The sequence below is a fragment of the Pinus tabuliformis genome, chromosome 6 (assembly GCF_031772625.1).
Source record: "Pinus tabuliformis cultivar Carrire ecotype Pingquan chromosome 6, CPIR1, whole genome shotgun sequence".
NCBI lineage: Eukaryota > Viridiplantae > Streptophyta > Pinopsida > Pinales > Pinaceae > Pinus > Pinus tabuliformis.
Window position 1 is genome coordinate 672,443,889 of NC_142292.1, and position 25,353 is coordinate 672,469,241.

General features: G+C 34.6%; 1 pseudogene; it reads right to left on the reverse strand.

The window, feature by feature from the left end:
• Window positions 1–9,645: 9,645 nt before the first annotated feature.
• On the reverse strand, window positions 9,646–16,215 carry LOC149260425 (putative nucleoredoxin 1; annotated as a pseudogene).
• Window positions 16,216–25,353: the final 9,138 nt, after the last annotated feature.

The window sequence follows — 25,353 nt, forward strand, 5'->3', positions numbered from 1 at the left end:
GTAGTTTGTAGACCAGATTGGGAGAATGGTCATATTTTTCCCTTTTTTCAACCTTTTTAAGCTCAAGAAAAGCCTAAACAGGGGTTTTTGAGCATTCTGGACACGATGGCAACATTATTTTCGTAGATTGAAGATTGTATATTAATGTATCGAGAATTTTAGAATATAATAAAAAGGCCACCATTAGAAGTTGGAATCAGACACATAGCCCAGAAGGGGTGAACTTTGTTATCAATTTGTTGTGTTTGATGTTGCATGTTTTTCCATTTTTAAATGTTAAACTTCTACAAAATTTACTTAAGTTTGTGTACTTTTGAAATAATAATCCATTGCGTAAAAGACATGAACTAACTTGCAAATTATTTCATGAAACCTTCACTTTTTAATTTTGGATCAGAACATACAATTTTTCTCAAACCAGAGTCAGAGCTTGACAGACCGGGCCTCCAAATCAAAAGGAGAGGAGAATCGTAAGACCATCTCTAAGAAAAAGAAAGGTAGAGGTATAAGAATTAAGTCTGAGGACAATAACCTTGATTTTGGGATAGATATACATTTTGATTCAACCGTGTCATCTTATGAACATATACTTATTGGAAGAGCTAAATGAAAGTATTTCATGGCAAAGCAAATTAGCAAAATGAGTCAAAAAATCTTAGAGGACACATGAGGCGGAGGTGATAATCCTTGTCCTTGGGTAGTTAATGTCAAGCTTCAAATCAACAAAAGATGTTTCGTGGGTGCTTGGAAGAAATTAGAGAATAACATCATCCTCAGTCCTAATCAAGAGATGGAGCCCTTATTTTGACGGAAGAAGGGAAAAACTAGAGGAAGTCCCAGTGTGGGTTCGGTTACCAACCCTTCCACCCCAAATGTGGACAAAGGATGCATTTAAGGTCATTGGAGACGAAATTGTGGAATATATGGAGGCCGAAATGTCCTTCATTACAACAAGGACCAGAAGAGTGGCCAGAATCCTGGTAACACTATATTCTCAAGAAGGATTCTTTGAAAATATGATGTATTCATTTGATGGCCACAGTCATATCCAATAGTTGGATTATGAAAAATTGTCATTCCAATGCAGATGTTGCCACAAGATTGACCATATGGTCAGAGACTTCCCATTGGATACAAAAGCAAAAGATGGCGGAACTCAGCCTCATTGAAGATAGGTGGGAAGTGGGGTTATTAGGAACTTGCTAACTCACAAAGGGATTTAATCGACTAGGCACACCTTTTTCAAAGGAGGTGGATGTAAGGGAATGTATGAACATGGGAGCGAAATGAATGGAATTGGAAGAAGGAGAGCGACAAGACCTCTAGGCCAAGGCCACTGAAAAACAACGATACAAGTAATGGTAATGGAAAACCCTAATCCATCCAGGTACTAGTTCTCATCTAACTTCCTGCCATTTCTTTGAATTTTTTTTCCTTAGCTTTGTCGGATTTGGGGTTTGGTCACTCAAGGCTTGTTTTTACAGTCAATACATTTGTAAATTGTCTTTTTGAGCCTCTAAACAACATTGTTACCAATATATCACCTCCCAATCCTTCCTCTTCTCCTCTGTCAATCCTTGTATCACTCCCTTCGATAACCAATCCATATAATCTCTGAAATAGATTCCCAAAGGACCCTTCCCTGGCCCACTCGAGAGGCCTTGGGGAACTTATTTTTAAGGTTGGTTCTGTAAAATCCAGGTGCAAAAAAATTAATATCTCAAAGGCTTAGCTAAAGGCTTGGCTAGACATTGATGGAAACAAAAATATCTAGGTGGGTCACTTCGAGTGGTGCAAACCCCCGTTGTGGTTCCAAATGTTATCCATCTCTTTTAATTGTAAGGGTTTATCTTGTAGTTGTAAGAAACTAGCTCCTAAAATATGCATTATCTCTTCATGCCTCAACATTATTATGCTTCAAGAAAGCCTAAGACATAGGGACTCAATGACTGAGTCACTCAATAAGTTGTTTCCGGGTTGGTTTTTCTTCTACTCGAATGTAAGAGGGTGTTTCGGTGGCATTTTAAAAAGGGTTTAACTTGAGTAAGTTCAAAATCTCAAACATATGGAGTTTTGAGCTAGTTCTAGGAGTGGAACTTTTATCAATAAAATTTTGTATGGATTTATCTATCATCAATGTATACGGTCCCTATCGAGATCGAGAATTCTTTTGGAACTCTTTGTTAGAAAAAAAAATTGTGAAGTCCAACAACCTAGTGATAGGTGGGGATATGAATTTATCACTAGGGGCATCGGAGGTATGGGTACCTTGAGAATATGAAGATCCGTTGGTAGAGTATTTCTCTAGGAAATTGATAGAATGTAGGTTTATTGATATAAATTTGATCAAATACAAGCCAACGTGGTGGAATAGACACACAAGGAACACTAGGGTGGAAAAGAGGCTGGATAGATTTTTGTTGGCAAAAGAGCTATTAGGCAGAATCCAAATGTTACACCAATGGATTGGGTCTGGTGGTGACTCTGGTCATCACCCTACTTTTTTAGAATTAAAAAGTGGTAGTAAAAAACCAGGAAGCCTATATAAGTTCAACTCTTCCTGGATGAAAGAGGATATTTATGTTATACTCATAAAAGATACATGGTACCCTTTCAATCTGGATGATATGTGATTAGCTACTCAAATATTCATTGAAAACCTCAAAAAGGATAAACAAGGCTAAATCCTATAGGCAAAGCAAAAGAAGATTAGGGATGAGAAGGACCTCAAAGTAATAGAAGATGTGTTGGAGAGAATAGAGGACCCTAAAGGAGGTGGATATGATTTTGAGGAGGCAAAATGTAGGATTATAGACATGGAAAGAAGAAAAAGAAGGATTTTGCTAGAAAAAGAGGAATAGTAGAGGCTTAAGAGTAGGGTAGCATGGCTAAAGAGTGGCGACGAGAATTTTAAATTCTTCCATAATATTTCCAGATGGCGGAAGAATATTAATACAATCTAGGAAATGTAGAAAGGAAATGGTAAAAAAGCTAAAACTTTAAATAAATTGCAACGTTGAGTAAGGATTTATTCAAAAACCACTATAAGCCCTCGGAAGAAGCCACAATTGCACAAGTGATCAAAATTTTCCAATTCTTCCCCATATTTTCAAAGGAGGAAGACAATTAGAACTTCATGGATCCAATTACCAAGGGGAAATTGGAAGTTGTTCTCAAATCTATTGAGAAGGAAAAAATTCTAGGTTCAGACAGATGGACTGTGGATTTTTATCATGGCTTTTTTTAATTGATTGGAGATTACTTGCTTTGAGTGGCTAAAGACTCTCGACAAAGGGGATATATCCACAAACCCTTCATCACAACTTTCCAAGCTATGATCCCCAAGGTTGATGATCCTCAATACTTTGAAGAATATAGGCTGATTTTGAGCAATTATATATACACTATCATTGCCAAAATAATTGTAGTCTGCCTCCGACCTATTTTATCTTGGAATATCTCCAAAGAACTATTTGGTTTCCTAGATGGTTTCCAAATCCATGAAGCTATTGGGGTAGATCAAGAAGGTATGCACATCATCAAAACCTGGAATTTGAAGGGAATCATAACTAAAATTGACCTATATAAACGTTATGATAGAATTAACTGGATTTATTTGCGCATGCTTATGACTCACTTGGGTTTTGAAATTCATTTTATCAATTGGGTTATGGGTTTTATTACTAATGTATCCTTTTTAGTCTTGATAAATGAATTAGCATCCCCTTTCTTTCATTCTCAGAGAGGTATGAGGAAAGGGCTTCCATTATCCCCTCTCCTCTTTTTGGTAGCAACTGAAGGGCTACGCAGAGTGCTATTAGTAGCCAAGAGGAGGGGGGACTTTCCGGGTATTGAAGTAGCATCAAATTCATTCATCACATATATCATTTTTGTGGATGACATTCTTATTTTCGACAATGGATTCAAACATGAAACGGATACATAAAAGTTGCATTCTTTCTCTTCCAAAAAGCAATAGGGATGATTCTCCATGAAAGGAAATCATCTCTAGCATATGAAGGTTTTACCTACAAGGAGATCTGAAGAGTATGGTGCTTCTTTCCTTTTGAGCAAAAGTCAATTAGAGAAAGTCACCTAAAGGAAAACGGCTATAAGAAGGTTGACTAGAGGTGGCTTATGGTGAAGTTGGAAAAAAGAATAAGGAATTGGAGCTTCAAATGGTTTTCAAGAGAAAGAAGAGTGGTTCTGATCAAATCAGCGGTCGAATCAATTCCTATGTACTAGGTCTCCCTCACATGAGTCCCAAAAGGCATTCTTCAGGCCATAAGGAAAATGTGTTGGATGTTTCTTTGGGAAGGAAATAAGGAGGAAAACACTCTTCCATGGGTTACTTGGGATAAAATTGCACTGCCTAAATCACGGGGTGTTTGGAGAATAAAAGACCTTCCCATATTTGCAAAGTCCCTATCGGCAAAGTCAAGTGGGAGGATTTTATCATTGGAAAGATCTAAATAAAGGTGGTTTCTAGGAAGTATAATTTTCCCCTTTCTTTGCACAAATGGGTCAAGAAGCCATCCAAAAGGGTCTCAAACTCGTCATTCATGTGGAAAGCGATAATGGATTCATTTAATGATGTAGGTTTGGGTCTAACATGACACATTGGAAACAAAGAAAAATTCAGAATCGGCCTTGTCCCCTAGGTGGATGGGCCAAAAAATTTGTTCTGCCTCCGAAAATGGTGGTTCTATTAATGAGAAGAAAATAACACACTTAATCCAACATGTGGATAATAGAAGATCCACATTCTAGTATTGAGGATGGGTGAGTGCAGAAAAACTCCAGTTAAATAATGGGTTTGCATATTATTGGAAAGAGTGCATAGCAACCTTGAGAAGATAACATATTAGAATTAGATAAAAAGTAGGTATGCTCAGATGGATACATTCGCCTTCAAGTCATTACTCTCCAAAATTTGGATTTTTCTTTCATATTGAGATACAACTATAAATTGAACAAGATTGGTGGTGGAAAAAGCTATGGAAGTTGGATTGTCCTTCCAAATATAGATTATTGCTCTAGTGTGTCATTAGAAATAAAATGCAGACATGGGATAATCTACAAAAAAAGATGAAAAGAAGGTCTTGGCTAGTGCATTTTATGAAAAAATGCAGAGGAATCAGTTATCCATATGTTCTTGAACCATTCTTTTAGCCTCAGTACATTGGAGCTCATCAAACATAGTCTAGGATGTCATTTGGAGTAGAGAGGAAAAAAAATTGGGGAGACCTAGAAATCGTGGTAGGATTCTACTTAGGATATAATGCACAGGAACATCCCTCCCCTTTTTTGTTGGGTAATCTAGATTTCCATGAACAAAGAAATTTTCAGAGATTGAGCTTTAGCCCTTGTTCTCATTGCCTTCAAAATTGTAGCTATGTATACTCTTATCCCTTCAAAGGAGTCAATCCCAGCACTTCGTGTGCTAATTGCAGAGGAAATCTCTTGGGCCTATTTCGACAGAGCATCTGACGAGCACGAGATCTGTGGAGGAGGGCCAATTTTGCATCTCAATAGTCATCACTATTTGAAATAAAAAATTGGTTTGGGAAGATGAACTAACAATTTCACAGAGCTTCTATCCTCAAAATAACTTTTATGTTGGGCACTGGAATTGGGGTGCCACTCTCTCCAATTTTTTAGGTACTCCTTAAATGTGATAAATTGGTTCAATGTTATCTAGAGATGTCACAACCATATTTTGTTGCCTATATTAGAAGAGATTCATCAATTAAAAATATCTTTTGATTTTGTTTCTTGTTGCTATATATACAGGGAACAAAATGTAGATGCAGACTTACTATCTAAAGAGGGTGCTTGATAGGATCAAGGCATATGGTAGATCAGTGAATACATAGAAGGGATAAAGCACACTTATCAACATCAATGCTTCCTTGATATATAATTTCATGCACAATGTTTCTATCTTTTCATGTTTTTGACCATAGTTTTTGTATTATGAGATGCATATAGAGTAGCATGTGGTTACTACTCTCATCATATTAGAGATTGTTTTGACATATGACGATTCGCCATATTTATTTTTTGATCTTGTGGACTAGCTATGTTTAAAAGCTAAGTTTTTATTTTTTTGGCTTCATAATGAATGGATGGATAAATGTTTTAAGCATGTAACTTTTTATATCTTAATAAAAGATTATGATTTTTCCGAGAAAAAAAATCAATCATTTTAATTTTAAATTAATTTTTCTATTCTTGATTTTAATTATATGATTTATCAATCAACTTTAAAATTTATGCTTTCAATTTTTTATATTTAAAAATTATGTTTTTAATTTTTTTATTATAATTAAACTTAGTATTTTTAATGTAATCAATTAGTTTAAAATATTGCCTAGTTTAAATCTAAAACATTTATGTATTGGTTTTAATTAAAGAAATCATTGATGTAAAACTTAAACAAATAAATAATCTAAAAAAACTTGTAAAAGAGTAACTTAATATCACATATTCTTGATACAATTCAACACTATATTGAAATTTGCTTTCCTTTTAAGGGTTTCAATTAAATAGAAAAAGATATAAATATTTTAATTTGTGAAAAATTAAAATTATTTATAACGTTTTAAAATAAAAAATTATTATAGCTTTAATAATATATATAAATAATTATTTAAAAGATATAAATATTTTATTTAGTGAAAAATTAAAATTATTTATAACTATTTTAAAATAAAATTTATTATAGCTTTAATTATATATATATATATAATATGTCATTAATAAAATTATTTAAAAACATATGTCATTAAATCCCAAAAATTGAATATGAATTATTTATAATTACACAACTTTACATAACATAGATTGGTAAAATAAACTACACTAAAGAATAGATGTTATGACTTATTACTCACTATTAACATGAATTATGATATAAGTAAATTAACTTAACTTGATATTCAATTATATTATAATTTTAATATATATTAAAATTAATGCCTAACAAGCGATTTTTGCCTTTGCAACCTTTACTATCGTTTTTTTCCTACGTCGTCAACGCCTCGCCCTAAAATGGTTACCTATGGGATGGAGAAACCTTTTTTACATAAACAAAATCATTTCTAAAGTCAATAAGGCTATGTGGTATAAATTCAGCAATTCCTCAAATCACGAATCACTTTCAGTAAATCCATTTAATATTACCAACAATGAAGTTGTGATAGTTACCACTGCTGCTTTAATAACCAACCATCCAAAAGCTAATGGTTCCTACTTTCGTAAGATAGTCAAAACTCCCCTCCTGAAACTCACAAATCACTTTGAGTAAATCTATTTAATATTACCAACAATGAAGTTAGGGTAGTTATCTCTGCTACTCTAATAACCAACTATCCAAAATGGTTCCTACCTTCGTAAGATAGTCAAAACTCCCATCTTGAAACTCACAAATCACTTTGAGTAAATCCATTTAATATTACCAACAATGAAGTTGTGGTAATTACCTCTGCTACTTTAATAACCAACCATCCAAAAGCTAATGGTTACTACCTTTGTAAGATAGTCAAAACTCCCCTCTTGAAAATCCCATCAGGAAAAGTAAAGGTAAAAATAAGATATATGAGAGAGCACGTGGTAATAGGTAAATTTATAGGGTTTTGACTTTGGAAAAAACTATACTCAATTGGATCTTGAAAAACTAGAGACTCAAACCCAAAGGGATCTCCACCTCAAATTGGTGTCCAAAATTTCTTCATGATCACATTCAACAACATAGAGGATAGAAATCACATATTTTAAGGAAGACCATATTTCATGAATTGGATCAACTTATTCATGCAACTATAAGTTCAGAGATTCCACCCTGCACAGAAGACTTTTTCCTGGCTGTCTTGGCTGTGGAAGAGTTGAGAACACCATTTCGAGAAAAAGTTGAGATATGGGCTCAACAGTGCATCTGCCTAGCTTCACAATCTAGAGCTCCGCGTCTTATACTTAGTGGCAAAGTGGCATAACTTAGTTACAAAATAACATGAGAAGCGAACAGATATTAAACGATTTAATAATATCCACATAGAAGCAAACTCCATAACTTATTTATGCCATTGAACAGAAGTAAACCATTCAATAATGTGCAAATGTGAAAGCAAACTCCACAGCTATATCATATAGGAATTCAACTCGACAGCAGAATGAACAAAGCTATGAATCTATAGACTATGAAGTAGAGCCTTATCATCATCCGGGCTAGCTTTTATAACAAACATATGTGGAGGTTTTCCGTTACACCAAACCCATAGGTGTTGGTAAACATTACAAACCAGTAACTAAGATCCCCAGTGTAAGGTCCTCGGGCGCACACACGGTTGGGCGCCGGGAAAACCGAGCGCGGGCGTGGGCGAGTTGAGACGCACGACGGGCACACGGGTGAGTTGGGCCGCACGACGGGCGCGCGGGCGAGTTGGGCCGCACGACGGGCGCGCGGGCGAGTTGGGCCGCACGACGGGCGAGCACGGGCGCGTGGGCAAGTTGAGCTGCACGACGGGCGAGCGCGGGCGCGTGGGCGAGTTGGGCTGCACGGTGCAGGCGCACGGCGAGTTAAGGCACACGGAGGTGCGACGATGGGCCGAGCTGCTTGCGACGAAACCTACGTTATAAAATGAACTTGCGACGGAACGATAGAACGGTTATACCCTATGGAGCGTGGAATGAAGGCCGACCGATATAATGGGCAGGCCGACATGTTTTAAGGGCGTTCAAAGGGTGTGCAACCGTGGGTTGGGTGGTCGGCTGGGCAGCCCCACCCACACGTTACAAAGGCTATATGTTATGCGTTTTGGAGCATCGAATGCTCATTCAACTCAAGCCTCTTCGCATAGAGCTCAAGGTGAAGACTTGTGCGCAGAAATAAGAAGGATGAGAGCGCATATCTCATGCGCACTTCTTGATTGAGCGTACATTTGGTGAACGCACTTGGAGTTAAGACGAAGGTTGGACAAGGGTGTGTGAAGGTTGTTTTGTGCCGGGACTTGACGGGGGTGTCTTGGTGGCTCGGGTGAGCACCTGCCCACCGTGCAAGGTGTGCACAAAGGTGTGTAAAGGTAGTTTTGCCGTAATTGTAAATCGGTTAAGCATAGACTTGGATTTTGCCAAGGATACTTGTAAAAGCTTGTATTGATGAAAGATTGATTAATATATATATTTCGGGCAGACTCATTGTTCAGGGAGTTGCCCCTCCCTTTATACTGTGCAATTGTGTTCTTATTATAATTGTTGTTGATAATGAATGAGTATGGGTGTTCATCAGTATAAAGGCTAAGCATAATAATACTTGGTTGCGAAACAAAAACTAAGTAGGAGAAAGTGAATTAGGCGTAGTCCACGAACATAAGTACTGGTGAAAAGAAAGTGTTCGGTGGTGCCGCACCTCGCTAAGAGCGGTTGAAAGACTACCGCCGGCTTGGGGGCGTGACACCCAGGGTGGAAATTACGGATTCCATAGAGGTGCGGTGATTCTTCCAACACCCCCCTCAAATGCAACTCCAGGGAATAGAACCTGGGTCTAAGCTCTGATACCATGTGGAGGTTTGCCGTTACACCAAAACCCATAGGTGTTGGTAAACGTTGCAAACCAGTAACTAGTATCCAAGGTGAAAATTACAGATTTCATAGAGGTGCAGTGATTCTTCCAACAACATCTCCATCGCAGATAACTCCTTCGGGTTTATAGTTTTCATCCATCACAACATCTGTGTCTTGAGCCTTGTCCTCCTGCTTCAGATCCCCTTCATCCTTCAAAGCACAAGTCAGATGAACATCATAGTCACAATCTTCCCAACAATAGGACCACGTATTGCCAATTTTGTGGCAAACATCACATCCAAGTATAAATCTCTGTGTCAATACAAGGGGGTGTTCGTGCTGGTTGCACCTTATCTCCTTGAGTGATTTCTTAGCTAACTCTTTGTCAGGATCAGTGAATGGATAAGCCTTGGCTCCAAATGTGTCCACTGCGCTTCTGGTGTTATCCATCACAGTTTTTCCATCTAGACCCACCACACTCAACCATGGGATGCCTATAACACGGAAAAGCCATTCGAGATCCTTCTTAATTTTATCTCCAAATGGAAGAGCCAACCATGGCATGATTTTGTAGTAATCTTCAAAAGCCTCTTGATCCTTGTCACTAGAGATGAAAACAATCTCAAACGCTTCTCCTCTTTCCTTCAGTTCGTTGTATACCTTTACAAGCTCTGGAGTGAAACGTCGGCAAGGGTGGCACCAATGGGCAGAGAAATACAAAGCAATTGTCTTCCCCACAAGCTCAGCTACCGGGACTTGTTACCCACGAGAGTACCGATTTTTTACCAGATTCCATGTCAAGTTGCGGTTTAGTTGTTACCAGATTCCATGTCAAGTTGTGGTTTAGTTGTTGATAACAGAAATCCACCATGAAAATAACTCAAATTCAATCCTTGAGATATGTACATTGTAGGGCCTGACTGTATAAGTATTTTATACTTTATGAGCAAATTCATACACTTAACTGCTTAACACTACGGTGTGATTCATAAATCATGACATAAGAACAATGGAGGTACTATGCAGATTTGAGGAACTCACCTGGGCACCTCCATGCTTGATCACAAATTTGCGTTCATTAGAAACCAGGAGTGACTCTAGGGTTTGTGCTTCTCGTTTGGCTTCATCCTCTGCATCAAGCTCATCCAACCGCTTTTTTGTAAATGGATAAGCTCTGCTTCCATATTCTTCTATAAGCCAATCTGCGTCAGTTTGTAATGTTTTCCCATCTGGACCTAAAATAATCAAGTTGGGGATACCACGAGCCCGAAAGTAGCAAGACAAGTTCTTTTCAGCGTTGTCTCCAAATGGCAAAGCCAACCATGGCATACTTGCATAATATTCCTCAAAGGCTTTCTCCTTGCTGTCACGTGAGAGAAACACAATCTCAAAGGCCTCCCCTTTCTTCAAAAGCTCATTATAAGCCTCCACAAGCCGTGGAGTGGAGTTTCTACAGTCACGACACCAGTGGGCTGATATATACAAACCCACAGTTTTCCCCACAAGCTCCACCACTGGAACATATTGACAAAAACTCAAATTGAAAAAGAGACCATCATGAAATAAAATCTGTGCTCCTATTTTTCCTAAACCTTTACAGGATCCAATGTTTGCATGAAACTCGATCGCTTAGCTCAATTCATGTATTCATTAGACATAACGCAGGCATATCTATTCTCTAGGTTTTCAATATCCCAATTCAATACATGCTTTCATACCTACATTCTCATAAAGAACCCAAATCCAGACTTGATGCCGGAGAAAACAGAAGCGAAAAATGTTGAGATTTTCTATTAATTAATTTTGGAAAAAATCTCATGAATGTGACAACAATAGGATTTGTTGCTAAGTTAGCTCCAGTTATTCCTGAGGAGGAGTTATTGCATCTTATATTTGTTGTGAGAGAATTTATGATTCAATTTTCTACTCTCAGCTATAAAATGTAAGCCCGTAGAGGATATTGGAGCTGAGAGGGTGTGAGGAATTATGTTGTTGTAATCTCCTGTTGAATAATAAGATTGTCGATGCCTCTGTTTGGTGGATGTAGCCCAGATTGGTTGGGTGAACCACGTTAAAATCTTTGTGTTTTTTATGTTGGTTTGTGCTGTGTATGTTGATTTAGTTTCCGCTGTGAGATTGTTTGCTCCTACAATTGGTATCGGAGCCTGAGAGGCCAAGTCTGCTGTGCATATACACAGTACCGTGGCGTCTGTTGCCTGTGCCCAAGAGGCTGAGAGGCCAAGTCTGCTGCGCAAATACCAGTGCGTTAGACTGACCGTGGACCAGTGCGTTGAACTGAGCGTTGATCAGTGCGTTGAACTGAGCATTGATCAGAGCGGTGGACTGGAGGTTGGAACTGCGTGGCACGTCAACTGCTGGAGGTTTGAACTGTTGAAACAAAAAAATCAATTAAATGCCGTTCTGTTGACACCAAGTATTAAAATGCTGAAATGTTTCATTTTAAATGCTATTGTTTTAGTTTGTGATGCTATGTTTCTTCACAAAAATCCCATAGTTATCATTTGAAAGGAATCAATATTGCTTAAATTACAACTATCTTAGCAGATTGTCGTAGGCTTGATAAGTTTTGCATTCCTTGTGATAAAGTGGCATGGCAGGGTAAAGTGGTTTTGCATTCCTTGTGGTTGAGTTATTCACAATTGCAATATTTCAGGACAAAAACGTTTTATAATGGGTCACCTCTGTACATTAAAACAACAAGTCGATTTGAAGGTTGTTATAAAGCTGTCATGAAATTAGAAAAAAAAAAAAAAAAAAAGGTTTTGTATTAGATATGATATTATATCTATACCAGATTTTGTTTTTTAAATGGTAATATGCCATGACATTATAAGGAAAATGCATTTATTGATGAAGGTTTTTTTTAAATAAAAACTTCATTTGTTAAAAGTTTCAATTGGAGATTTTGTGTGACACAACATGGCAAAAACTCAAAGTGCTCAATTTGAGATCGAGAAGTTTAATGGCAAAAACAACTTCGAGATCTGGAAAGTGAAGATGTATGATCTACTCGTGCAACAAGGCGTGGCAAAGGCCTTGTTGGGAAAAGCTAAACAACCTTACACCATGACAGATAATGAATGGAGTGACTTGGATGAAAGAGCACTGAGCGGCATTCGATTGTGTTTGGCGGATGATGTTTTGTTTAACATCGTGTCAGAGAAAACTGCTGCTGGTTTGTGGACAAAGCTTGAAAAGCTGTACATGACAAAATCCTTAACCAATAGGATTCTTCTGAAGTGACAGTTATACAGTTTGCGCATGAAGGAAGGTACATCTATTACTGATCATTTGAATACCTTTAATACTCTCCTGGTGCAGTTAGAAAGTATAGAAGTAAAATTTGAATCAGAAGATAAAGCTATAACTTTATTATGCTCGTTGCCCGAGTCATGGGATCATTTTGTTACTTCTATAAGTCTTAGTTCATCAGAAACCCTTGAATTTGATGATGTTGTTGGAGCTTTGTTGTCCGAAGAAATAAGGAAGAGGTCAAATTCAGAAACCTCTACATCAGAAGTAATGATGGTCAGAGGATGTTCTAAAGAAAGATGCTTCAGTAAGCACGACAAATCGCGGTCAAAATCAAAAGGGAAGAAGAGTAAAGTAAAGTGCTGGTTTTGTGGCAAATCGGACATTTAAAGAAGGGTTGTTGGAAGAGACAACAAACATCCAAAGAAGACTCTTCGACAGAGAAGAAAGAAGCAAACACGACAGATACAGGTTTGGCATCCATTTCAGGTATGAGTGATGAAGTGTTATCAGTTAATTTGTCTAATCATGATCAACATTGGCTGTTAGATTCTGGTGCATCAAATCACATGTGCATTCATAGAGAATGGTTTAAAACTTATAAATCAATCAATGATGGAGTAGTTTACATGGGAAATGATGTCACATGTAACATTGTGGGAATTGGAAGCATCCAGCTTAAAATGTTTGATGGGACAAATAAAATTCTAACTGATGTAAGACATGTACCTGAACTAAGAAAAAACCTCATTTCACTAGGAGTACTAGACACTAATGGATATAAAACTTTTATTCAAGGTGGAGTAATGAAAGTTTATAAAGGAATTTTACTAGTAATGAAAGCAAAGAAAGTTGGAAATCTTTTTCAGTTAGAAGGAAGAACAGAGTCAGATCATGTTTCTACAGTATCTGAAAACGACAATAATTCTATTCATTTATGGCATCAAAGGTTGGGCCATATGAGCGAAAGAGGTTTAAATATTTTATCTGATCGTAAGTTACTTCCTAATTTAAAGTCTGTTAAGTTAGATTTATGCAAACATTGTCTATTTGGGAAACAAAGCAAGCAGAAGTTTAAAACTGGAAAACATACTAGTAAGGGAATCCTTGATTATATCCATTCTGATATTTGGGGTCCATCTCCTATAACCTCATATGGATAATCGTCATATTTTGTATCTTTTATTGATGATTTCTCTAGAAAAGTGTGGGTCTACATGTTAAAGAAGAAGTTTGATGTATTCACAGTTTTCAAACAGTTTAGAGCATTAGTTGAAAATATCATTGGAAAAACCATTAAATGTTTAAGAACTGACAATGGTGGTGAGTTTACTTCAAAGGAATTTGATAATTATTGCAAGGACGTTGGGATCGAAACACATAAAACCACTGTATATATTCCTCAGCAAAATGGAGTTGCTGAATGCATGAACATGACTCTTTTAGAGAGAGCAAGAATTATGCTTAGTAACGCCAATTTGCAGAAGGAATTGTGGATAGAAGCAGTTTGTACAGCTTTCTATTTGATAAATCGATCACCTTCAACTGCAATAGGACGCAAAATTCCTCAAGAGGTATGGAAAGGTCATCCTTGTGATTATTCTAAACTTAAAGTTTTTGGTTGTGATGCATATGCTCTAGTTCCGAAACATCAATGTTCTAAATTAGATCCTAAATCAAAAAGATATATCTTTGTTGGATATGGTGATGGAACTAAGGGATACAAGTTGTGGGATCCTACTACTCACAAGATCATAATTAACAGAGATGTTAAATTTGATGAATCTTCACTTGAAAATCTAGATGTAGATGATAAATTGAAACAGGATAATGTATCTAAGCTTCAACACATTCAGTTTGAAACCAGTTGAAATACTGATGATAGTCAAGATGAACAAGTTTCAGATGAAGATCATGAACAAGTTTCAGATGCAGATCATGAACATGTTTTAGATACAGATCATGAAGAAGTTCCTACAGATAATAATCAGCAAATTGTGGAAGTACCAAAAACATCTTTAAGGAGGTCCACAAGAATCAAACGTCCTCTTAAAAGGTATGATGATTATGTTACTTCAATTGCTTTAACCGCTAATGATGATGAACCTTTATGCTATCAGGAAGCTGTAGAAGGTTCTAAAAGTGAAAAGTGGAAAGAAGCTATGAAGGATGAGATGATGGCATTAGTCAAGAATGGCACATGGGATCTGGTAGAACTTCCTAAAGACAGAAAAACTGTGGGATGTAAATGGGTTTACAAATTGAAAAGGGGTCTTGATGATACAGAGGACAGGTACAAAGCAAGGCTGGTCGCAAAGGGTTTTTCTCAGAAAGCAGGCATTGATTTTCATGAGATATTTTCACCAGTTGTAAAAATTGTTTCATTTCGAATTGTATTAGCATTAGTTGCTTTACTTGATTTAGAATTACAGCAACTAGATGTTAAAACTGCATTTTTATATGGAGATTTAGATGAGGAAATTTACATGGAACAACCAGAAGGGTTTGTTCAAAGTCGCAACAAGAAATTTGTCTGCAGGCTCAAGAAATCATTGTATGGTCTGAAGCAGTCGCCTCGACAATGGTACAAGAAATTTGATTCTTTCATGATGAGTCAAAATTATATAAGAAGTGAATATGATCATTGTGTTTACTTTAAGAAATTAAGTAATGGCATTTTCATTATCTTAGTGTTGTATGTTGACGCTATTTGCAAGGACAAAATCTCGTTCATCAGACAGCAGAAGAGACTCTACAGTCTGTGCAGCTTTTAGGGCTTTCTCTTTCGCCCTCAACTCCTCAAGTCTCTCTGCAGTGAATGGATATCCCTCAACATCATATTCAAAAATGATATCCACACCTTTAGTCGTTAAAACTCTGCCCTCTTTGTCTAGAAACACAAGGCGTGGAATGCAATCATCTGAGACCTGAAAGACCTGATTAAGCTTCCTCCTTGTATTATCATCTGAGAATGGCAGGGCAAGCCATGGCATGCTCTGGTGGTCTTCCTCGAATGACTTCTCATCACGATTTGCAGAAACGAAGACAATCTCGAAGTCCCCCTTCTCCGATAACTTGTTATAGATTTCAGACAAAACGCTTGTTATATACTTGCTGTCAGCAGAAAGTACAGACCCACATGTTTCCCTTCCAATTCTTCAACTTTCACCTGTAGATTACATTGGATTCAACACCAGAATGCAATTTTCGAGAAAAATGAATGATATGAGAGACTGTATATATAAAAGTATAACAATCATACCTTGTGCCCGTTATTTCTATCAAGAAATCATGTTCCCCGTTGCAAAGCAAAGAGCTTAAACTCTTGTGGGTTCCATCCACATGGGTAGCTTCTTCCTTTTGCTCATTTAGCTCAGCCATAGTAAGCTGAACACACAATCTCTTGCTCCGTTCTGAGTCGACTTTCTTCCCCTGCAAATTCTGTTGTAGGAAAGAGAATTAGCCCACAAACAAGTCTGGATTTAGCCTGCGGAACTTGGTGAGTATTTCATTAAATTTTCTTTCTTCAAATCCATCCTAGGGCTCACTCATGAACAATTTTTTTTTAAATGACCATTTATTTGTAGAAGAGCTCTTTCCTTAGTTTTTCAAAAGTGAGTTTTTTTCTCGCAGTATATATATATATATATATATATATATATATATATATATATATATATATATATATATATATATATATATATATATATATATATATATATATATATATATATATATATATATATATATATATATATATATCTATATATAAAAATTTATTTGTTTATCTTTATTTTCACTCTCAATTTATGTAAAATCTAACTCTTTTAATAATAATTTTTATTTTCATATTTTAATATATTAATTTTTATTTATTTTATACACATTTATAATATATAAATTTATATATTTTAAACCCCTTAATATCATCTTTAACTCTCTAAGATCTATAAAAGACCGTGTTGACCTTGAGGACATGAAAGGGGTTTATGTTATTCATTGTTCTTGTGGGACCCCCTATATTGGTGAAATTGGGTGCTCTATCAATCAGAGGATTCATGAGCATGCAACCGACATCAAACATGGGAGGACAGGGTCTTAATCTTGGCAGAGCAAGAGGAAAAAAAGACTAAGCATCATATATGTGTTGAGGAGGCCAAGATTATTGCTAAGATTGCTCCTTTTCATCACTCTAAATTTAGGGAGCCCATTGAAATTGAAAGGCATCATATATGTGTTGAGGAGGCCAAGATTATTGCTAAGATTGCTCATTTTCATCACCGTAAATTTAGGGAGGCCATTAAAATTGAAAGGAGGCCGAGCAATCTCAACAGGGATGATGGTTGGAAGATTAGTAGTTCTTGGATCCCTGCCCTCTCCTCTTAGCCCCCTCCTTTTTTCCCTTCTTTCTTCTGGTTGGTTTGAATTCCCCTTTGTTCCCTTCTCTTTAGATTTATTGTTTTTCTCTTTTGGCATGGTTCTCATTACCTTTACTTATTCATTTTTATTAGTATCTTTTCCTTCAAAAAATTGAAATAAGAAGATAACAAAACTTCCCCTAATATCTAATTTCTTAGTTTAGGTTCTTACTTTTAATTACAATTTTTTTTATAATCCTTAATAGATTCAATAACTTATGAAAATAAATTAACTATTTAATAAACATATATATGTTTTTATCTGTTTTTCTCCCATAGTCCTTCCTATTTATATAGATTTATTGAAAGAGGATAATGCATATTTAGTTACAAATATATTTAAGTAAATAAACATGGTAAACAAGTTAACTAATTTAATTTAACTATTTATTTAGGTAATTAATAAACATTTAATTTTACCTTAATTTATCCATAATAATTTATTTTTAATTGAAAAGAGGATTAAGTTTAAAGTTCTTAATTTAGGTTCTTGGAAAAATATTTAGTCAATTATTAGCGGAGTTATTTAATTACATATAGATTTAAATATAATTAATTAAATCTAACAAATTAACTAATTAATTAATTAATTAACTAATTTCCCCTAACTCTTGGTCCAGTCAAATTTAGTTGTAGTCCAGTCAATTATAGCCATTTCCCTTGGTCAAAAGTAACTGTTTCTTTCTAGCCGTTTGATTGATCAGTCTCTCTATTTAATGTATTGCTAGGATCTCCTTTTTCATCTTGATCAGTCTCTCTATTTAATGTATTGCTAGGATCTCCTTTTTCATCTTGTCGTGACGATGAACCACACTTATTAGTTTGGAACGCATGGACAAATGTATTTTTATATGATTATCACTAAAAACCTATTTCAAAAAACTTGATATGGATCACAAAAACCTCAATTCAGTAATAAATTTATATATTTATAAATAATTACAAATTTATATTATATAAATTTATATATTTATAAATAATTACAGAAAAAGTATTATATTACAATAAAATATAAAAATTAAATAAATAGAACGAATGTAAATTTTAAAAATTATTATAATTTTTAAATTTTAAATTACATATATATATTTATAAATCATTATAATAAAAATGTAATATTTCACTAAAATATAAAAGTTAAATATATAAAAAAAAAATTATACATTTTAATTTTTAAATTAATTAATTAATGAATTTTATATATATATATATATATATATATATATATATATATATATACTTATTAATTAATTTTTTTCATCAAATCCAACTAGCAACTAACGTTGAGGGCACTTTTATCTCACTTTTATCTTTTTAACGACAATTTATTTGTAGAAAGAACTTTATTGGTAGAATAGTTTTTTTTGGTTAATTTTCCAGTTTTTAAGGAAATGAGGTATTTTTTTTTATTTTTATTTTTAATATTTTGTGGATTTTAATTATTATTATTATTTATTAATTTACATATAACATATATTTTTTTAATAATATTTTTCATTTCTATTTGTTTATCATTTTTTCAAACTACGAGTCTACCTAAAACATAACTCTATTTAATAATATTTTTTATTTCTATTTATTTATTTTTATTTTCACATTTTTAATATATTAATTTTTTATTTATTCTATACATTTAAATTATATATATAAAACAAATAAATATAAATTAAAAAAATTAGTATATATATATATCTATCTATCTATCTATATATATATATATATAAAAGTGTAATATTTCACTAAAATATAAAAGTTAAATGTACAAAGGAAAAATATATCTAAATAAAATACATATTTTTTAATTTCTAATTTTTGTTTTCATTTATTTGTATATAAATATAATTAAAAACACCATTACATTTAAATTTAAGGATAAGTTGTGGAGTGATAAGGAGTTAGAGGGGGAAATAATGCTAAAGTATTATAAGGAGGTGACCAACCCCACCCTTGCTACCTAGAATTATTTTTTTTGTCTTGACCAGTGCTAAGAAGAAAATGAGCATTGCTAAGACAAGAACTAATTTGCATGAGCTTCCAAGTGAAACATGAGGTTGCTCTATCCCCAAAATACTTTGGAATGAAAGAATCTACTTCCTATATGATGAAAAACACTTTCTCTTGGATTGTCCCACCTTTACTCACATTTATTCTCCCTTTCAAAACATTTGCCACACTAACAACCTTATTGACTTGCTAAGTCATCGAAACTATAATGACCCGGGAACGCTTCCTTTTTTATTGCAAAAATAAAATATTAAATAATCTCAATTAATCTTAGTCTTAGTAGAAGCTAATCTCTCTCTCATATCTATATATATAGTGTACTTTTACTATAAAAGTTATAAATATATAAATTTATATAATTTAAAAGTGTTATATATATATATATATATATATAACTTTTATAGTAAAAGTACACTATATATATAATATATATATTACATACTTAAATTATATAAATTTATATATTTATAAGAAGTGTAATATTTCACTAAAAGTTAAATATATAAAAGAAATATATATATATATATATATATATATATATATATGTATATATGTGTATGTTTTTTTTTTAATACTATACATTTAAATTATATAAATAATTATAATACAAATGTAATACTTCAATAATATATTTAGAAACAATTATTATAAAAATATGATGTTATAATAAAATATAAAAGTCAAATAAATAAATAAATAAACGTTTTAATTAGAAAATTATTTTAATCTTTTGTTATTAAATTTTTTTATTTGTATCATACATATTTAAATTTTATATATTTATAAACCATTATAATAGAAGTGTAATATTTTAATAAAATATAAAAACTAAATATTTTATTAAAATATTACTCTACTACTATACCATGCACACTTAAATTATATAAATTTATATGTTAATAAACAATTATAATAAAAGTGTAATATTTCAATAAAATATAAAAGAAATAGGTAAGATAAACATATGTAAATTAAAAAATAGCATATATATTTAAATTTTGTTGTCATTTATTATTTTTGAATATATATATATATATAGATAAGAGTAACAACAATTCTTAGCATTATATGTGAAAAGGTTGCAACAATTTTTAGCATTAAATATATTATAGTTTTCAACATTTTAGTATGTCGAGTGAGAGCCTTAGAGGCTTCATTCAAAGAAGAGAGATTTTGTCACACAAAGGAGAAGAGAAACCTTTTGGTTTCGAAGTAGAGTTTCGTGAAGCTTTCATGGCGTTAAAGGCCATGTTAGAAGAAATGTACTAGCAATGGAAAATTTCTTGGGAGGGAAGCTCGTTAAAGAAAGTCAAAGATGAAGAAAATGAAGGAAATTCGAAAAAGACTCCTCCTCATTCTCTTCCTTCAAGTCCTCCTCCATCTCCTAATGGAAAAGCTACTTCGAAAAAGTCGTTGAAGTTGGATATTAAATTTGACTTGTCATACTTTGATGGCAAGCTTAATACTAAAAATCTTGACAATTGGATTTGCTAGATGGAAGTTTATTGTCATATTCAACAAATTGTTGAAGTTGAGGTAAAACTTTAGTTGGAATCTCTTCGATTGGAAGGCACTGCATTAATATGGTGGGAGACTAGACTTTGGGAAGGTAAAACTCTTTTTTCATGGTTTGAATTTACTTTGGCATTAAAAAGTAATTCTATCCTTTTGCACAACGCTAGAAGAAAAAAATATAATGAAAAACTTTGTGGCAACGTTGGGGCCAAAGTGTGCAAACCTTTACAAAGAAGTTTAGGAAAAATTCATTGGCATTAAATATTCCACTTAGCATATAAGAGGCTCTTTTGAAATATATTGGTAGTTTGCATGGGTATATACACAACATTATTCTTTTATTGAAACCACTTAACTTGGATGAGGTTTGTGTATAAGTGACCTATATTGAAGTAGGTAAACATGGTGTTGGAGTCTTCGAGGAAGGTATTTAGTTGAAAGATGATGAAGGTAAAGGAAACGAGAAACCAAAGATAATAGCTTTTGTGAAGAATAACAATGAAAAATGTCTTTTTCTTATTGCAAGAAAGAGGTACATGATGATGATCATTGTTGGAAGCTACATCGAGAATTGAGACCCAAGCAGTTTTGAGATAGGAAGGGAAAGAAACAACCGGAAATGATAGTCCAACAAGATCTAGAATCAAACTTTGGTAATGAGGCACACATTGCAGCTATGGGTCTAAAAGGTATATCGTCCTTGAATATTGGTTCTAGTTTTATTTCTGCAAGAAAGAGGAATGAAGTCTGTCACATAAGTGTGGTAACAAAATATGTAAAAGTAGATACTTTGTTTGACACTAGTTTTTAAGACAATCTTATATTCAAAGAATTTTTTAAGGAGTTGAATTTTGAAACAACACCACATCCTAAACCTTTTTTGCTTGGATGGGTATGTAACAACACTAAGCTATAGGTGATTGAAAATTGTAAGCTTAGGTTTGTTATTACATCTAAATCTATGATGTGGTTCCATTGGATATTTGTGGAATTGTGCTTAGAAGTCCTTATATGTTTGATAGGAAGGCTATCTACTAGAGGAAGGAAAACATATATCACCCAAGGATGACATATAGTATATCCTCTAATCTCATCTAATGAAGGATGATTCTTTGTTGATAACCAGAGGGTAGGTAAAAACGCTCGTGACTACGAGCAAGACTCTTTTGCTCATATCTACAAAGAGGGACAAAACATGCGTTCTGGAACATGGGATTTTGTCATGGGAAACTATCAAGAGGATCAAACATCTTGTTAATGCAATGCCATTAGAATCTTTATATTTTCTAATGTTTTTGATGTGTTATATGTGGGTAGTGCTTGGAATAATAAATGCAGAAAGATGTGGGAAAGTATAGATGTTTAACTGATTTGGATTGGATCAATATTTTTTGTTCAATTTATTTTTTGTTGATAACCACTGAGTAGATTGCCTGACAAGATCACGCTCTTCACAGTATTAGTCTTCATTTAATATTTTTCTTCTGTCTATTTTGATTTGGATTTCGACACGTGGTTGAGTGGTTGTTGATCGAATGATCTATTCAATTCAACCCAAGTGTTTCCGTTACAACAATCTCCTCATTTTAGAACTGCATTATGTCACATGGCAGAGAGTGTTCAAAAATCCCAGATCAAACTATTACTTCCTCCTTATCGACCCTGGGTTCATCCCTGTTTCAGTCAAACATAGCTTATTAGTTCTAATATTAAACTTAACCAAAAACCAAATTGAAAACTAAACACAACAAACTTCCTACAAAACCATTGAAAATAGACTTTTCAATTATTATGATAGCAGACTCATATGGAAGTGACAAGTGAACCAAGTGGGATCGTAGAAAACCTCATCACAACTCTTGAAATGAGACAACACAAAATATTTGCGATATTGGGTAATTCTAATATGGAGTGGATGTGAAACCATAATGAATTCATTTTAATAACTATATTGAATCCATTATATCAGAGCTTTGTTTCGGTGATTTGATATCAAAGGTTTCATTCAAACGTTTAGATTATATTGTCAGATGTGAAATTATTATTAATCAACGTTAAAACACATATCAGATCCAGATATCCGAGCGACTATCATGTCGAAGGGGGTAAACATGTGACGAGAGGCTATTATGATCTGATTCAACCTCCTAGGTCACCTTAAGGAAGTGGAACCGAAAAAAAAAAACCAAATTGACCATCCACACATCCAACAGAACCTCCAGGAGCTACCCCACCTTTCCAAGTGACCAACCTTGAGGAAACTCAGCAATTCAAGGACCTAGAGCCCCAGTCGCTCCCTTGCCAAGCCCTCCAAGCGACTAAGGGTCCTAGTCGCTCCCATGAGCCTGCCTGAGTGTGACTGTAGCCTTTTTCTGCTAGTGTTATGCCAGTGACTGCGAGATTTAAGGCTAAATTCCAGGGCTAGGACCGAATCAACACGCAGAACTTCATGGAATTCACAGAAATGAAAAGAAACATAAAGATAATTACACTAATGCAAATTTTTAAACAAGGACTTGACTAGACCCCTACTAGCCATGACAGGAATTTCATCAAAAATATCACAATTATGCATTCTACAGGTTTAGACAACAGATTTGAGCATAAGGTTCTCATACTTATCTGAGAATCACTAAGAAGCATTGGTGCCTTATCACATTAGCTGCATTATTGTCTATTAGGTAATAGATTCATTGCTCATTCATTTGCAAATCAAAACATGATGAGAACCAGACATTTTCGCTGTCATAAAAAATGTCATAACTAGCATATAAATAATATCAATAATGAGGATATGATAGCCATAAATGCCACATATAATCTAGTACATTTTATCATAAAATACCAAGGAAATAAAGTCTTATTAATGAATGCAAAAGCCAATCCGATATGGGACTACCACATTCCACCTGACCATAGATTGGTTGAGCCAAATCTCCCTTTAGCCAATCACCCATGTGACATATTCCAAGCATGAATGTGCGACTCAAACCAAAAGAACTGACCAAGGCTTCCTGAAGCTAAACCACCTCACCCTCATTAATAGAATCAATCTTTACCATAATCCTCACCAGATCACTAGGCCATAAACAAGGATGGATGCCACTGTATTTTTCCACCTACATTGTAAGGAATTTTCTTGTCTCTTAGTCTCTAGGCTTTACCGCAACCCACAGTATGATCAAAGGGTCACTAGGCCATAATCAAGACACCACCCTCCAGGCTTTACTGTATATCCTGCCATTCACCAGCAAGGATTCCTAGGCTTGATCAAGGAAAACCACCTATAGGCTTTACTGTATATCCCGTCATTCATCAGTTAAGGATTCCTAGGCTCACTGAGGCACACAATAGCTGGCTTTACCACAACCCACAGTCTAGTTCAGGGATCACTAGGTCAGTGGTTTTATTGCAATCCATAGTCTGGTTTAGGGATCACTATGCCATGTGTTCTTTCATTCAGAGATCCACCTTGCTCAACTTCGAATCATCTGGCAATCCATCTCAACCAAAACATGAGAACCCCATCTCACCATAGCTACTCAGAAATGGCAATGCAAGGCTGAAGAACATTGTCACACCTGGAAAAACCCATGCCCATGACAGAAAGAGAACCAAGAATACACATGCATAACCATGCATGTCAAATCTATCAAGGAAGTCACACATGAAAATTGATACCTGCAAGTAAACTCAATGTATCTGCTTGAGCCTGGTCATTCTTGCTTAATATTTTCTTCCTCTTTTCCTTTTTTCCTTTCTTGATCCAATGCTAAAGTGCTTCAAGAAAACTCCAAGTGTCCAAGGGTGTGAGAGAGAGAATAGAGAGAGAGCTCCAAAGATGATCAAACAAAATGTACCAGCTGATCCTCAAAAGACTTTTTATTAATGTGGCCTATATTTTCTTCATTTTCCCATTATTTTCCTTCATTTTCCTCCTCACATGCAACCTGTGACCTTTCACCTTCATTTTCTCTTAATTTCCATTATTTTCAATGTAAATAAATTGCCAAAAATGCAATTTTTCCTTTCCAAATCCTTTTCCATTGCCTTTGCTAATTTCCTTAGCCATAATAAACCAAATGAACACCACACTAGTATGCCTTGCCTAACATTCATCTTGGAATAATTGTCCCATAACAGTGGTTATTATTTTGCCTTTATTAACTTTTATTACATGGAATTTTCACTAGGGCTATTACAGAACCCTCTGATCCAAAATGGATCCTGGATAGACTTCTAAGTCTAAAGTGTTCCTCATAGAGGAAAATGAAAGTCCAAAGATGCTCTTGGAAATAGTCCCATTGCATAGATCTTCTCATTCTGAATCTACTACAACTTGAATGGGACAAAATGGACTTTGGATGAAGAAGTTATCGCAGAAAGAAGATTGCCTTTGTCCTTTGGAAAAGGAGGCATTTCTTCTAAAAATGGCCTAAAAGGCTCCTTAAGCAAATTGCATCACAAAATGCCAAAGGGAAGGACCCCCAATTAGTGATCTCCGATATATCGGATCGGAGGTAGGCCTTCGCCCAATATCAGGACCCTAAACAAGGCAACATGCGATAATGCGATTGCGATA